The 15,245-nt window shown below is 54.5% G+C and overlaps 1 protein-coding gene and 1 long non-coding RNA gene across 4 annotated transcripts in view; one reads left to right on the top strand and one right to left on the bottom strand.

The window, feature by feature from the left end:
* PARN (poly(A)-specific ribonuclease) overlaps nucleotides 1-15,245 on the bottom strand; it is a 242,621-nt gene that overhangs the window by 35,254 nt on the left and 192,122 nt on the right. The window lies entirely within an intron of this gene.
* LOC139074913 (uncharacterized) lies at nucleotides 2,709-13,161 on the top strand. The gene is made up of 2 exons (XR_011524899.1): nucleotides 2,709-2,895; nucleotides 12,087-13,161. It is a non-coding gene; the product is annotated as an uncharacterized lncRNA (long non-coding RNA).

Raw genomic sequence — 15,245 nt, 5'->3', positions numbered from 1 at the left:
TTTAATTTTTTGAAGCCCCTCCATTCTGTTTTCCACAGCAGCTGTACCATTTTACATTCCCACCAACAGTGCACAAGGGTCCCAATTTCTCCACGTCTTTTCCAACACTCGTTACCTTTTGTTTTCTTTAGAACAGCCATCCTAACAGATGAGGGCTGATAGCTCACTGCGTTTTGATTTGCATTCCCCTCATGATCAGAGATGTTGAGCATCTTTTCACATATCTGTCGGCTGTTTGTGTATCTTCTTTGGGGGAAATGTCTATCTAAGTCCTTTGCCTAGTTTTTTAATTGGGTGGTTGTTGTTTTGCTATCGAGTGGTAGGAATTCCTTATATGTTTTGGATATTAACCTCTTAGCAGATATGTGGTTTGCAAATATCTCCTCCTATTCTGTAGGTTGCCTTTCCGCTTTGGTGATTGTTTCTTTCGCTGTGCTCTTTTTGTGAATAAAGTTTTATCGGAACACAGCCGTGCCCATTTGTTTATATATTGTCTACGGCTGCTTTTGACCTACAATGGTGGAGCTGAGTCACTGCTACGGAGACCACAGCCAGCAAAGCTTGAAATACTTACTACCTGGCGCTTTACAGAAAGTTCGCCAACCCCTGTCCTGGCCCTCAGGGGCTTCAGGGAAGTGAGGTCAGGGTGCCACGTTTGGGCCAAAAACTCGTTGTAAGCATTAGGGTAAAGACTACACTGAGTGAAGGAAGAACAGGAGCAAGGGGACACCCATTCTGACACTTGAATCAGAAGGAGCTCAAGAGGGACAAGGGATGACCCTGACCACAGGGTCCCAAGCAGCCCCAAACTCCCAGATCTCAAGGGGCCCCTGATACCCTCCCACATCACCTGTCTGGGTCAGGACCAGAGGACCACGATGTCAACTCCACAAGGTGGGTTAATCCTGAAAAACTGAGGCAAAACTGTCCCATCAGGCTGGCAGGATGAAGGCTTAAACAGAAATTAAATGGATTTACACAAAACTCGAATTCCAACACACCTGAGCCTGGAGTTGTGTCCTACGCCTACCCAAGTCCGCCTTATTTTACAGAGCAATCAAATGACCGAGTTATACTGGCTCCTATTTCAGGAATGTCTCCACCGGGTGAAGGCAGACACACAAACAAGGTCACAGGTCCCTCTGTCCCTGTTCCCTCCAAAGTGACCGCCCGCCTCGCCTTGTCCTCACGGGCTCCTGCACCCATTTCAACAAAGTGAGGCACAAGGGCTGTTTATTCAGTGAAACCAGCCCCCAAAGTCATGGTGGGTAGAACCTTCTGGAAAAAGCCATCACTGGGCAGAAAGTGAGACGGCCTCTGAGCCAAGTGCTGTGGTCAGGCATGCTGTGTGTTCACTGCTTGACTTTTGGCATGGGTGCTCTCTCTGCTGGTGTCATCAGTGCAGCATGAGGGTGGGGGGCAGTTGTGGGGTGCCCTGCAGACCTACACCCTGGGCTCCTCCTTCTTAGGGGTTCCAGGAAGTGGAGCCAAAGGGTCAGGCAGGGCCAGAGGCCAGAGCCAGCTCCAAGTGGGACTCGCCATTCTGCGTCCTCATCTACAGCCCCAACAAGCTAAGTGACGCCCACCTGCTTTAATGCAACCCCTGCCCTGGCTCCCAGCCCAGCCACACTCCGGATCAAGCCTATGAGGCCTCCCCAGGAGCAAGAGGAGGGAGAGGAGGAGGGGACCTTACTGTCGCTTGCTTAACAAGTGGCTCCCATCAGGCCAGGGCCCCTGAGGCAGAGGGAAGACACAGACACCAGACAGAGATGGCTCACGGCGGTTCCGGGGTTCACATCCTGTGCCCGTTCCAAACTGCTTTCAGGAAGCCCCCCGCCCCTACCAACTCACTCTTGTCACCTGCCTACTGCCTGCCAGGCACTGAGCACAGTTGAGCTCCCTGAATCCTCCCAACAGCTCAAGGTTGGAAGTGATATTACCCCCATTTCATCAATAGAGGAACTGAAACAGAAAGGTTGAGTAACTCGCCCAAGGTCACACCGCTATGAGAGGCTGAAGCGAGGCTCAGTGTGACCCTTGAGCCCAAGCTGCTGCTTTAAAACACACTGTTTTAAAGATGCTACATTTCTGTTTAACTTGCAATTTTGAAAAGAAGTAAGTTCACATGGGTCCAAAAAACGAAAAAAGGCAATAAATAAGTCTGTGTCCCTTCCCCTCTTAGTGTGCCCCAATCACTAAGTTTCACCCCCACCTCAAGTAACATTTAGTCACTCAGTGGGTAGCCAGATTCTTTACGCAAATATAAGCTAATAAAAATATATATTTATCCCTTCCCTTTTCTGCAAAGAGGTATATTCTATATGCTGTTTGAACCTGGCTCTCCTCGCCTAATAAAGCTTGGACATGTCCCTCGCTGCTCTTTACAGCTGCACAGCACAGTATTCCGCTACATGGAGTGTGCCAGTTGGTCTACTCAGCCCCTTACTGATGGGCGTTTAGGTTGTTTTCAATCTTTCGCTTTTACAAGTTGCAAAGGATAACCTTGTATATAAGGAGCGTCCCGCAAGCCCCAGTTTATCTGTAGGATTATTGTGGGGCAGCAGCCTCGCTGGGTCACAGGGTTCCTGCATTTGTAATTTGGACGGATATTGCCAAAGGAGACCAGGTTCCGACGCAGCTGGGATTCCAAACCCTGGGGCGCCGGTGGGAGCCCAGACCCGGCGAAGCACCGCCCCCGGGGCGTGGCCAGGGCAGGGGCGTGGCCTGGAGCGTGCTGAGAACCCCTCCCCCTCGGCTGCCTCCTCTCGCCCTTCCATCCATCCTCTCACCGTCTCACCCCCACCTGCTCCCTCTAAATCTTCCTGTGATGGCTGAACCGCCGTGGCAGCACGTGGCCTGAAACGCACAGCATGAAACAGCACCCAGCCGCAACAGGTGAGGAGAACAGCGGGGGAGGAACGCCAAGAAGGGTTCAAAAGGAGCAAAATGGGAAAACATGCCGGGGAAGGGAAGCCCCCGCCACCCCTGTCTGTCCCCCAGGGATGACCACGTGCAAGGGGGCGAGGTATCACTTACTAGACTTTCCCCGACTAGCTGAACCATTAAACTAGGACAGTGAGGCGCCTGCCACGTACTCGGGGCATTTTCTAATCAGGAGGGTATTCGTGGCAGCCCTCCCCTGTGCCAGGGCCCCGTGCAAAGGGTTTCACGTGCATCCTCCCAGTTACGCCTCCCAGCCACCCATGAGGTCAGTTCTATTATTACACTGCTCCTCTGTCCTCCGGAAGAGGACCAGTGAGGGAACTGCCAAGCCCCACGCTCCGCAGAAAGTCTGTGGGGATCATCGGGGCCACAAGTCATTAGCAGGACGTTTCAGGGAGGTAGGTAATGGCACTAAATCTATTTATTTGGAAGGATTCTCAGGGCAGGCCAAATTCCCATTCAGACTCCCACCTCCTGTTACAAAAGCTTTGGGGACAGAGAAGGATTGGTGGGTGAGGGTTCCAACCCAGATGTTCTTTTATGATATGCGTGGATTTATTATTATTCGATAAAGTGAATGCGCGCCTATGACCGGAAATTTGGAACGCATGGGGAGAAAATGAATCTAGACCCACCACTGAGGGGGATGCCTCTGTTAACATCACCGTACAGCGGCCGTCAGCCTCTGTTGTCAGCACGTGCGTGTATGCTAATATGCTAATTGAAATACAGCATGTGCAGAAAAGTGCATGGATCATCAAGGTATAGCTCAATGAAATTTCAGAGTGAAAACTCCTGCGTCATGAGCATTCATTTCAAGAAACAGAATGTGGTAGGTTGAAGTCCTAATGCCAGGTACCTGTGAATGTGGTCTTATCTGGGGAAAGAGGGTCTTTACTGATGCAATCAGTAAAGATGAGGTCATGCTAGGGGCTGGCCCCGTGGCCGAGTGGTTAAGTTCGCGCGCTCCGCTGCAGGCGGCCCAGTGTTTCGTTGGTTCGAATCCTGGGTGCGGACATGGCACTGCTCGTCAGACCACGCTGAGGCAGCGTCCCACATGCCACAACCAGAAGGACCCACAACGAAGAATAGACAACTATGTACTGGGGGGCTTTGGGGAGAAAAAGGAAAAAAATAAAAATCTTAAAAAAAAAAAAAAAAAAAGATGAGGTCATGCTGGATTAGGGTGGGGCCTGATCCAATGACTGAGCTCCTTATAAGACGAGACACGGAGACACACAGGGAAGAAGACCATGTAATGATGGAGGCAGAGATTGGAGACATGCGGCCACAAATCTAGGAACATCAAGGATGCCCAGAAAATACCAGAAGCTGGAAGAGGCCAGGAAGGATTTCTTCCCTAGAGTCTTCAGAGGGAGCATGGCCCTGCCAACACCTTGATTTCAGCCTTCTAGCCTCCAGAGCTCTTAGCGAATCAGTTTCTGTTGCTTTAAGCCACTCTGTGGCAATTTGTTAAGGCCCCCAAGGAAACTAATACATCTGGTGTATATGCAGTTTAATATTTTTTCTGGTTATAAAGGTCATATGAGTTCACCTCTCACCTGGACACATGCTCCAGCTTCTGCACTGACCTACAAATGTCGCCTCCTGCAGCTCAGGGACCACTGTAGACATATTGGATGATGTCACCACTGAAAGCATTTCATTGGTTCCCCAGCATCCCTGTTGTCTGACTCCTGCACCCTCCAACCTCATCTCATACCTCATTCCCTGTCCAGTCATGCAGGCCACCTTTCAGCCCCTTCTCCTCTCTTGCCTCTGCTGCCACAGGGCCTTAGTACATGCTGTGCCATCTGCCACAGATGCCCTCACTCTCCCCAGACATGTGCCCAGCACATCTTCATCCTTCAGATCGTAAACTCTCCCCCATCCCACTATATCGTGTACCCTTGTAACCCTAGTGCCCTCAAGACCTCTCCTTAGGGTGTTTGGGGGAGGGGCTTCCAGTGAACTATCTGCAAGGACACTATTGCTGGGGTCCCAGTTCTGCTTCCCCAGCTCTCATAGGGGACACCTCCTCCTTTGTCTACCACTGGCCATTGGTCCCTAGGGCCCCTTCTAAACTTCCCCCACATCTCACCCCTCCTCACTACCCATGGCCACCACGTGCTATTGCGATAGTGACCCGGGCCCCTCTATTCTCACCCTGGGCTGAAGGTACCCCCTCCCTTACTAAAATCCCTTTCATTGCTCTCTGTTACCAACAGGTAAGTTTCTAACTCCAACTTCCTGGGCCTTCCCACAAGGCCACTTGGATCCAGCCTCCAGTGAGCACTTATGGCACTGGCCCCCCTCCCTCCAGCCTCAGCCCCAGTGCCAATTTGCCTCAGTCCCCCTGTCCCCAACAGGCTGGAAACCATCTGTCCTCAGTGCCTTCTCCCTTTGTGATTTCTGTTCCCTTTGCCTGGCCCCTTTCTCCTTTGGGCTTCGCCAGGCTAAATGCTCACTTCATCCTTCACAACTCCCACCGAGGCATCACCTCCTCCAGGAAGCCTTCCTGATGCCCCAGGCTGTGTTTTCCCCGAGGCAAGAACGGTGGTTCAATTTCTCTGTGGAACCCCCAAAGTGGGTACACAATGAGCATTCATCACATAAATCATATCCCAAAGACAAGGCCTGTGATAAGGAAGAATCAGGTTTCCATTACATATCCAAATTATAGTGACTTTGCGGGGATCCCACCAGTGTCAAAACTTCATCCAAGCTGCCCGGGTCAGGCTTCACCACGTGTGCCCAGGGCTGGGGGCTCTGCCTCCACCAGTCACAGATGCTGCTCTCTGCACAGCCCCCAGGCCCATCTTCAGAGCCTCTGACGCCCACCTGTACACACTTCCCATCTCCCGCCCCCCAAGATCCAGGCCCACGACACCCCAGAGCCTCAGAAGGTCCCTTCTCCCCCGGCTCTGAGGCTTCCCTTCCCCAGGCCCTGCTCGCTGGCCAGGATGGGTTTCTTCCTGGGCTGAGGGGCAGGGAGCTCACTCCCTAACAGGAAGCCCACCCCTCCCGTGAGGAACGGTCAGGCCTGCCAGCTGAAATAAAGCCCAGTGCGCTGGGTCCCAGGCCAGCTCTGACGTGTCACAGCCAGGCTCACTGGGGAGCCAAGAACCCCCGTGGGAGGCAGCACAGTCCCTTCTCGCTTGACCTTTACCATCTGAGTCCCGCCTCTCTCCACACTTTACTCCTCACGAAGCAGGATGCTGGGGAGTCCACCCTCTGTCTGAAAGGGCAGTCCTGCTGGATCCCAGCCCAACCCCTAACAGGCTGGCATGTGGACGTAGTGCTGGCCTATCCTCCTGTTGTCAGGAGAAGACACACGTCCACACTTCCATGTGAAATGGCCCTACTTTAAGATTAGACTCCAATTTTTCAGATCTCCAAGTGGGTGGACAGGAGCCCAGGTGATGGACCTCGGGTTCCGGACCTAAGCAGGGATCCATAGAGAGGTTAGCCATCTGGCTTTCCCAGGCACCGCCCGTGGGAGGTGCTGGGACCAGCCAGGAAGGGGCTCAGTGGGCAGCGTGAACATTTGGAGTTCTGTCTGGAACCCAAAGGCCTGGAGTGGGGAGACAGAGCCGAAGGCATCATCAGCAGTGACTAAGCGTGCCCAGGGTTCACATCCCTAGAAAGGTAGCGAGGGGTGGTGCTCTGAGCAGGGGCAGGCGGGAGGCATCTGTGGTCTGCGTGGATTTCCTCACCCTCTGTCTGGGGAGGTGACACTCTCAAGAGCAGATTGTCAGGGACAGTTTCCCAAGCCGAGAAGCGAGAGCCGCCTCCCTCCTGACAAGACCAGGCAGCCCAGCAGAGGGAAGGACTCCAGGGCAAGTCTGTGCCCATCTCGGGCAGGGCCCCAGCAGGGAGGGAAGCAAACCTCAGCCCACGTCTGCTCATCACCTGCCCTGTGCCTCCCCGGGGACAGCTGTTACCAGCAGGGCCTGGCTCATCAGCAGCACTCAATAAATACTTGTTGGCTGTACAGCTGGCTGGCTGGCTAGGTAGGAAGATGGACAGACAGACAGATGCATGGATGGATAACGGAGGGATGGACAAACAGATGGATGGCTGCATGATGAATAAATGAATGGATAGATGGACGAACAGACAGGCTGATGGATACAAGGCTGGATGAATGAATAAATGAATACAGGGATGAATGGATGAACAGACAGACAGATGGATGCATGGATGAATGAGTAGATGGATGAATGGATGGGTAAATAAATGGGTGGATGGGTGGATGGATAAATTGATGGATGGATGGATGATGAATGAACAGACGGACAGATGAATGGATGAATAGATGGGTGAATGAATTATGAATGGATGGACAAACAGACAATGGATACATGGGTGGATGACTAGATGGATGAATGGATAAATGATGGATGAATGGACAGATAGTTGAACAGATGGACAAATAAATGGATAGATGGACGATGAATGATGAATAGGTGAAAACGGATGGACAGACAGATGGATGGACAGATGACGTTGTAAATCTTTAAGGATAGAGAAGGATACTTTGCAGACCCGAGGTGCAAACTGGGCATGATAGAAACAGCCCAGGCTTAAGGTAAACCTCAGCATCCAGCAGGGAGACTGCTGTGGAGCGTGGTTTGGGCAATCATTCTCCTGGGCACAGAGAGAAAGCGGAGGGCTGTATGAGTACTACATACCTCCAGGCCTTCGCCGGGGCTGTTCCTTTGGCCTGGAACACCCGTCTCCCCTTATTTGCCTGCCTGACTCCCACGGTATCTCTTACAACTCACCTTGGGCTTCTGGGTCTCAGGGAAGTCTCTGATGGGCCCTCCACCCTCTAACCTGGGCCAGGTTCCCCCAACAGCACCATGCAGACCACCCTGGCTCGTGCTCGTCTGTTCACTCCTGACTCCCCAGTGGGTTGTGGGCCCCTCAAGGACAGAGAACATGCCTGGCTCCCTCTCTGTCCCCAGTGCAGAGCGTGGCACACAGTGGGCTCAGGAAATGCCACTGAACCAAACCAAGCACACGGAGGAGATTCTGTGCCCCACTCCCCCAGGACACAGATACAATGTAATTTGATCAGAAACATACTTGCCCTACTCAACTTTAAAAAAAAAAATCGGTGGGGCCAGCATGGTGGCGTAGTGGTTAAGTTCACGCACTTGGCTTTGGCCACCCAGGGTTTGCAGTTTCGGATCCCAGGCGTGGACCTACACACTGATCATCAAGCCACGCTGTGGAGGTGTCCCACATACATAAAATAGAGCAAGATGGGCACAGATGGTGGCTCAGGGACCATCTTCCTCAAGCAAAAAGAGGAAGATTGGCAACAGATGTTAGCTCAGGGCCATTCCTCCTCACCAGAAAACAAAACAAAACCAAAAAATACCTACACCCAACAACAACAAAATCAGAGCCACAAAAGAGAAGCAGGCTCAGAAATAAAAATACAGAGCTCCAAACCTATGGTCTGACAGAACAGAAAAGCTCCATGTTTACATGCTGTCTCATGGCTCACAAAGCCCTGTCACATGAGTCAACTCAGCAATCCTGTCGTAATAGCCATCTATGCTACGTGGAAACAGAGGTCCCGAGCTACAGTGACTTGCCCAGGTCACACCGAGTGCTGGGACCAGGGCCAGGGCTGGGGCCTCACCTGCCAGTCCACTCGTCCTCCTTCTGCCCACTGGGTGTTTTTCAGGTTACGAATCTGTTGATGGCTAGGCGCCCCCCAGGAGGGGAAAGACTGATTCCCCCACACGGAGGAGAGAAGGATGCTCAGAGAGCCCAAGTCACCTACCTGGGCTCACACAGCTAGAATGGTAAGCTGTGAGGTTAGGGTTAGGAGAAGGGCTAGTCTGGAACCTTAGGCCAGGCAGAGGCTTCATCCCTGGGGCTCCTCCAGGGCCACCTGGACCACCGAGGACCGGACGGTCGACCTGTGCCAAGTCGAGATATCTCAGAGCCCCAGGCTGCCCCTCCTGGGCAAGACAAGGCTCCAGAGCTGGCGAGACCCTTCTACCTGGCTCAGCCGGGGGAGGCCCCGGTTTGGGTCAGACGGCATCCCGGCTCTGCCACCTGTGAGTTGGGCTCGCCTCTGAATGCAACTCTCTAAAGCGGTGGTGGTCACGCCGATCCCGTGAAGCCATATATCCAAGCCCCAGCCCAGTGCCCGGTGAACAGTAGGTATGGCCATCCTCGCCGCCAACAGCATCTTCCTGACACCAAAGCACCGCACAGAGGGTGGGGGCACAGAGCTTTCCGCGGGGAAGGATGAGCAGCCAAGAGCAGATTTTCTGTGCATTACCCACAGCTTCTCAGGCTGACGGGGAGGACTAGAGGTGCCAGGGGGCAGACGGGGCCAGGGGGAGCAGGGCGAGTTCCCCGCAGCGGTGACCGAGGTGCCAGGGAATGCTGGGCCACCCATGGGGGCCGAGGGGACCCAGCTAGCCACAGATCAACAGCTCCATCTGTTGCAAAGGTCAGGAGGCAGGAGCTGGGGCAGCCAGGCAAGGAGAGAGAGGCCAGGCCCCTGGGGCTGGGGCTGTGCTCCCCCCACCAGGTTCTTCTTCCCCAACTCCCCTGCTCTGTCCCCTGCCCCCAAGACATTCAGCACTAATTCCTGCCCCCCCACAAGGGAGGGTATCAACCACACAGGCATTGGACCCGCCTGGGGCTGGATTTGAATTCTGATGTCCCCACTTGCCAGCTGTTGCCCCAGGCAAGTTGGTGAGCTCTCTGAGCTTTAGTTTTCTGGAAAGCAGGGACTAAACAGCCTCTGTGGGAAAGGAGCCTAGCACAGCACCTGGTACACAGGAAGTGTGCAACTGACACAGGCCGAGCACCCAGGGCCAGCCTCCCTGGGCTTCGGCTCACAGATGCTTCTTTCCCAGGCCCCAAGCCTGTACAGCCACTCCGGAAAAGAGACTGTCCGTTTCTTAAACACTAACCATAAACTGAGACATTTATACAGGGCCACTCCTGGGTGGGCATTGATCCCAGAGAAACGAAAACTTATATCCACACAAAAGCCTGTCGCAGCTTTATTCACAACAGCCCCAAACTGGACACAGCCCCTCAGGAGGTGAACGGTTAAGCAGACTGAGATCCATTCGCATGGTGGATTACTACCCAGCCATAAAAAGGAATGACGTGCTGATACACGAAACAACTGGGATGAATCTCAGGGCTTTATGCTACATGGAAAAAGAGCCAGTTTCAAAGGTCACATGCTATGTGATTCCATTTTCACAACGTTCTCCAGTGACAACGTTATAGAGATGGAGACAGTATTAGCGGCTGTCACGGGGACAGGGTGGCGGGTGGGACGTGGGGAGGTCTTTGCGGTGGTGGTGAACTAAAGCCACACGTGTGACGAGATGCCGTGGAACTATACACACACACACACCCTCTCTACCTATGTCAGTTCGGGGTTCTGATATTGTCGCATAGGTATGTGAGGCGTAACCCCTGGGGGAAACTGGGTGAGGGGTACCCTGGACCACGCTGTCCTGTCTTCGCAATTCCCTGCGACTCTCTAATTATTTCAAAATTAAGTTTTTGAAAAAACAACATGCGTGCGTGGCGTGATGTCTGCAATTTGCTTTCAAATCCTCCAGCCAAATGGGGAAAAAGCCAGAGAGGGAGCCCACAGGAGGTGATAAAACGAGATTGCCAGACGTTGCCGGGGATGAAGCCGAGGGCTGGGGATGCTGGAATCCGTGTCTGGTCCTCTCGACTTCTGTGTGTTTTTGAAATTTTCCGTAAGAAAGATGTAAAATGAAAAATGCTGATAGTCGGGGAGGCAGAGGTGGGGGGTTGGGGGCAGTGCGCGCCGGCCCAGACCCCTGCGGGCAGGCGTGCCCCGCGAACGCTGACTCACGCTCCGTGCTGGGCCCAGGAATTCTTCCAGACAGCTGTGTGTGTATATGTGTGCATTAAAGGAAATAACACTTCGCCACCGGGGTGGAATCCAGCCATGCCAGGTCACACGTCTATCAGGCCATCTGCAGGGAGGGGCCGAAAGGGGTCCAGGGCTGTTTTGAACTGCCAGAGAGAACTTTCTGGAAACTGGGGGTGGAGTGGGTGACTGAGATGGTTCCTAACAGGGAAGACTTTCAGAAGGAGGTCAGATCTACAGCGCAGTTTCCCAGGGTGGCCCCAGAGACTGAGGGGGGAGGAGCCAGCACTTAGGCCATGGCGGGGGTCGTGTCACTGGAGGGGAGGGGGGACCCCTCAGTGTGCCTGGGGGGCGGCCGTGCCAGTCCACCCTGCCTGATTCCTTCAATGGCATTATTACCTCAAGAGATTTTTCAATGATGGTTTGACCTTGCGGGAAGTCACTTTTTGCTCTGAACCTCCATTTCTGCATCTAGAAAATAGGTGCAATGACAACACAAGTCTCGCAGGGGTGGCTGTGAAGGTCAAGTGAGGAGGCCACAGCCCTGCACAGAGCTGTCTCAGGGCCAGAACCTGCCCTATGCGCGTTAACTCCTTCCGTCTATGGCCCTGTTACCACCCCCATTTGCCAGAGGAGACACTAAGGCACAGAGAGGTTGAGTAACTTGCCCAAGGTCACACAGGCATTAGGTTGGGAAACTGTGATGGAAACCTGCCCGCAGAGCACTGAGTTCAAGGCCCCTGGTAATGTCATTGTGATGATGGGTTTAAGTTTTAAAGCGTGTTCACAATGAAGCGCTTGTTGGGAGGGAAATACAGGGTAGAGAATGTCTCTCGCTTCCACTTGAAGACCTGCCACCAGCTGGAAAGATGGGGACTGGAAGAGCCTGGCTGGCCTAGGCCCCAGCCCCCAGTCCAGGCCACGACCAGGGAAGCTGGAGGGCGGGGGGGGGGGGAGCGGAACGGGGAGGGGGCCCCCAGCCCGGCCCACCACAGTGCATGGCCTTCTCAACGTCACATGTCACAGAAAAGCAAGGGGACAGCAGCAGGGCCTTCATGGCAGAGGGGAGGTCTCCTGGCTGCCAAGCTCGGAAGCAATGCCCCCCTTGCTCATCATTGTGCAGCTCAGCCTCAGTTTCCCCCTCTGTAAGATGGGCTAGCCAGGCCTGCCGCCCAGGTGGCTTTGAGAAGTGGCCCGTGCCCACGGCATGCCACAGCCCTCCGTGACTTTCCTTCCCTCCCAGAGCACTTCCTCACAAAGAAGAAAAGAAAGCCACACGCCCAAGAACAGGAGAGAGGAGCAGCCAGAAGCAAGTAGAAGTGATGTCTCCAGCCATGAGGCCCGCGGGAACAAGCACGTGAGTCCCACGCACATGGCCGAACCCCCGCTGCTCCACTTCCTCCTGGGGCCCCCTCCTCAGTGAAGCTGGGGCAGACGCGGGACTGGAATCACATCCCGGGATCTCTGGAGCTCTGGTTTCACAGACACTGTGAGCACCGGGTGCCGAGTCACCCAGAGCCTTGGTCCATGGCTCACGACAAAGGAAGCAGGGTGACACAAGGATAGTGATGCCCTGGGGACGGCGCAGAGGCCTGTCTACCACCCATGCGTCCAAGAACGAAGGCTCCCCGCGCAAGGGGGTCCCCGGGGTGGGGTCGAAAGCCTGCAATTACTGCTGATGACAACCTTCGGGCCAGCTCCATGGTGCGGTTTATGGAGACTCTGAGCCGGACACACAGAGGTTCGCTGCGGGATGAAAGGCCAGCTGGAAGGGCATGATGGGCAGGGGACGGGCACGGCCTGGGAGAAGGACACAAACGCACGAATGTCATCAGTCTGGGCTGGTGGCTGCTGGGTGCCATCCTTCCATCCCGCGCCCACTGCGTGGGGTCTAGACTTGTCCGCATCCGGGGAAGGAGTGACCACAACACCCTGGGCTCCTGGCACCGCTTGTCCCCTCTAAGCTCCCACTCCAGCCTCAATGGTCCATCCTAACATGGTTCCCCATGGCCCCCAGCAGGAACCATAAACTCACATGCCCTTGGGGACCAGGCTGGGGACCAAGGAGTGAAGGAGGCTGGAGGGAGACAATAGGGAGTGGTGGAGACTGTGAACAACGGGAGACCACAGGCCCCTGACACTGGGCAGCTGTCACTCAGCTCCAACTCGTGTTCGTCATGCAGGACTGTGGGTCCAGGGCTGCCAGAGTTTTCCATTGTTCGAGTAAGTCAGAAAGCTGGATTGTTTTTAATCCTGATTTCTAAATATTGCAATTCCAACAAAACAATAGAAATCTAGGTGCTGTACGAACCACACAAGGTTCTCTGTGGCTGGCTTTGCCCCTTGGCCTCAGATGAAGTGGAGCCCTGGTGGCCTGGTCCCCGGCCCCCTCTCCAGGCCCCTCTTCCCTTTCTCCTCCTCTCCAGGAATCTTGAAGTAGCAGCAACTCCCTGGACACAGCCAGGGAAGTTTCCAGCTTCCTCTAGCATCCCTCACCCTCGGACCCTCGCCTCCTAGAAAAGCATCCTGGGATCCCCAGGGTGAGGGAGCTCAGTTCCCTCCGGCCCCCAGAGGGCCTCTACTAAAAGCATGCAGCACATAGGGGGCCTGGCCTAGTGGCATAGTGGTGAAGTCCGGTGCATTCCACTTTGGCGGCCTGGGTTTGGATCCTGGGTGCAGACCTACACCACTCATCAAGCCATGCTGCGGTGGCCACCTACATAGAAAGTAGAGGAAGAGTGACACAGAGGTTAGCTCAGGGACAATCTTCCTCAATCAAAAAAAGAAGAAGATTGGCAACAGCTCTTAGCTCAGAGCAAATCTTCCTCACCAAAAAAAAAAAAAGCATGCAGCACATGGGGATTGAATTAACTTTCCTCTATTCTAAGCCACTGCTGATCTGATAACAGCACCTAGCAAGATATATATATATATATATCCTGGTTCAAATCCCAATTAATCCTCAAGGCCTACAGGTCCAATATGATGTGGCTGCTGGAAACCTCTCTGAATTTTACCTCCTCCCTCATTTCACTCCACAAAAGACTCACTGACCTTCTTTCAGCTCCTCAATATGTCAAGCTCCCTCCTGCCTCAGGACCTTTGCACGTACTGTCCCCTCTGCCTGGAATGTTTTCCCAGCAGGCCTTGCCACAGCTTGAGCTGGTGAGGTGTGTCAGGGGGAGTTACACCCCTTTCAGCACACCCCAACCTTATTCCTTTGTAAAGTGACGCCTTCATCAGCTTCAAACCACCCAATCAGGCCAACATCACAGGCTGTTTTAAACCTCAGGGCCTTTGCCCAGGTGGTTCCCTGAGCCGAGGATGCTTGTCTTTAGACCCTGTCTTTCACCTCCTTGGAGAAGCCTTCCTGTGAGAACTCTCCAGGGCAGGTCTCCCCAAGACCCAACCCCAGGTGCCCTCTATCCCGCCGCCTTATTTTCTTTCCTTCTGGAGCGCGTGGCTCCAACAGTCTCTTGTTGATGTGCTCCTTTCTCCCCATCCCCTGTGGACGTCCACACAGCCAGGGCTTCACCTGTCCCCTTGCCTGCCGCCTCCTGGGGCCCCCGGAGCACCTGGCCAGCAGTGGGTGACCATAAACACATGTTTTGCCAAGGCCATTAAACAGCACACTAGTCAGAGGACATTCAGATTTCAGAAATTATTCACAGCCGAGAGAAAATATGTCTTCGAGGGAAGGCAGTGCTGCGTCTGAAATACGTGCCTCCTCGGCAGCCCTGCGTCCCACGAGGGCGCCCCAGGCCTGGCCAGGAGCCACCTCAATGGCCCCACGTGGTGCCCCGGTTTCCAGGCCAGTCCCTCGGCGGAGGCTGAGTGTGGGGCTGAGGCAGGGGCCCCACAGGCAGCTGCTGGGTCCGAGGGCCACTCCGTGGGCTCCGGGCAAACACTGCCTCGTTCAATACCCGTCACAGACTCAGGAGGCAGGCGGCGTTGTCCTCATTTATCAGACGAGGAACCTGAGGCTCAGTGAGGCCAAGGGTCTCACACCCAAAGGCACACAGCAGGGAAGGCTCAAGACCGGGCTCCCCGTCTGCCCTCTGGGGAGGAAAGCACCAGCTGGCCCCCAGGAGCCCCCACGCCACAGCCCCAGCCGCGGGCCCAGGAGCAGCTCGGTGTGGCCCCGCCAGGACGGCCCCAGAGGGGGTCCCGTGGGATATGCTGATTCACACGCACAGGGCACAGGCTGTGGAGCTGCAAGGCCTGGCACGTGGATGGCGCTGCTCGCAGGGGCCAGTCTCTGGGGACACGACCTTTGTCCCTAGACCCAGGGGGGGCTGCCCTTCTGGCTGGGCTCCAGACACTTTCTGCAGAAACCAAGGATTTCCAGACTTCAGTCAGAAGCTGGGAGATACACAGCGCCTAGGGCTCCTGAAAGGCAGCC

The sequence above is a fragment of the Equus przewalskii genome, chromosome 12, assembly GCF_037783145.1.
Source record: "Equus przewalskii isolate Varuska chromosome 12, EquPr2, whole genome shotgun sequence".
Taxonomy (NCBI): domain Eukaryota; kingdom Metazoa; phylum Chordata; class Mammalia; order Perissodactyla; family Equidae; genus Equus; species Equus przewalskii.
Note: the sequence above shows the minus strand (reverse complement) of the source record. Positions and strands in the feature narration are given on the sequence as shown.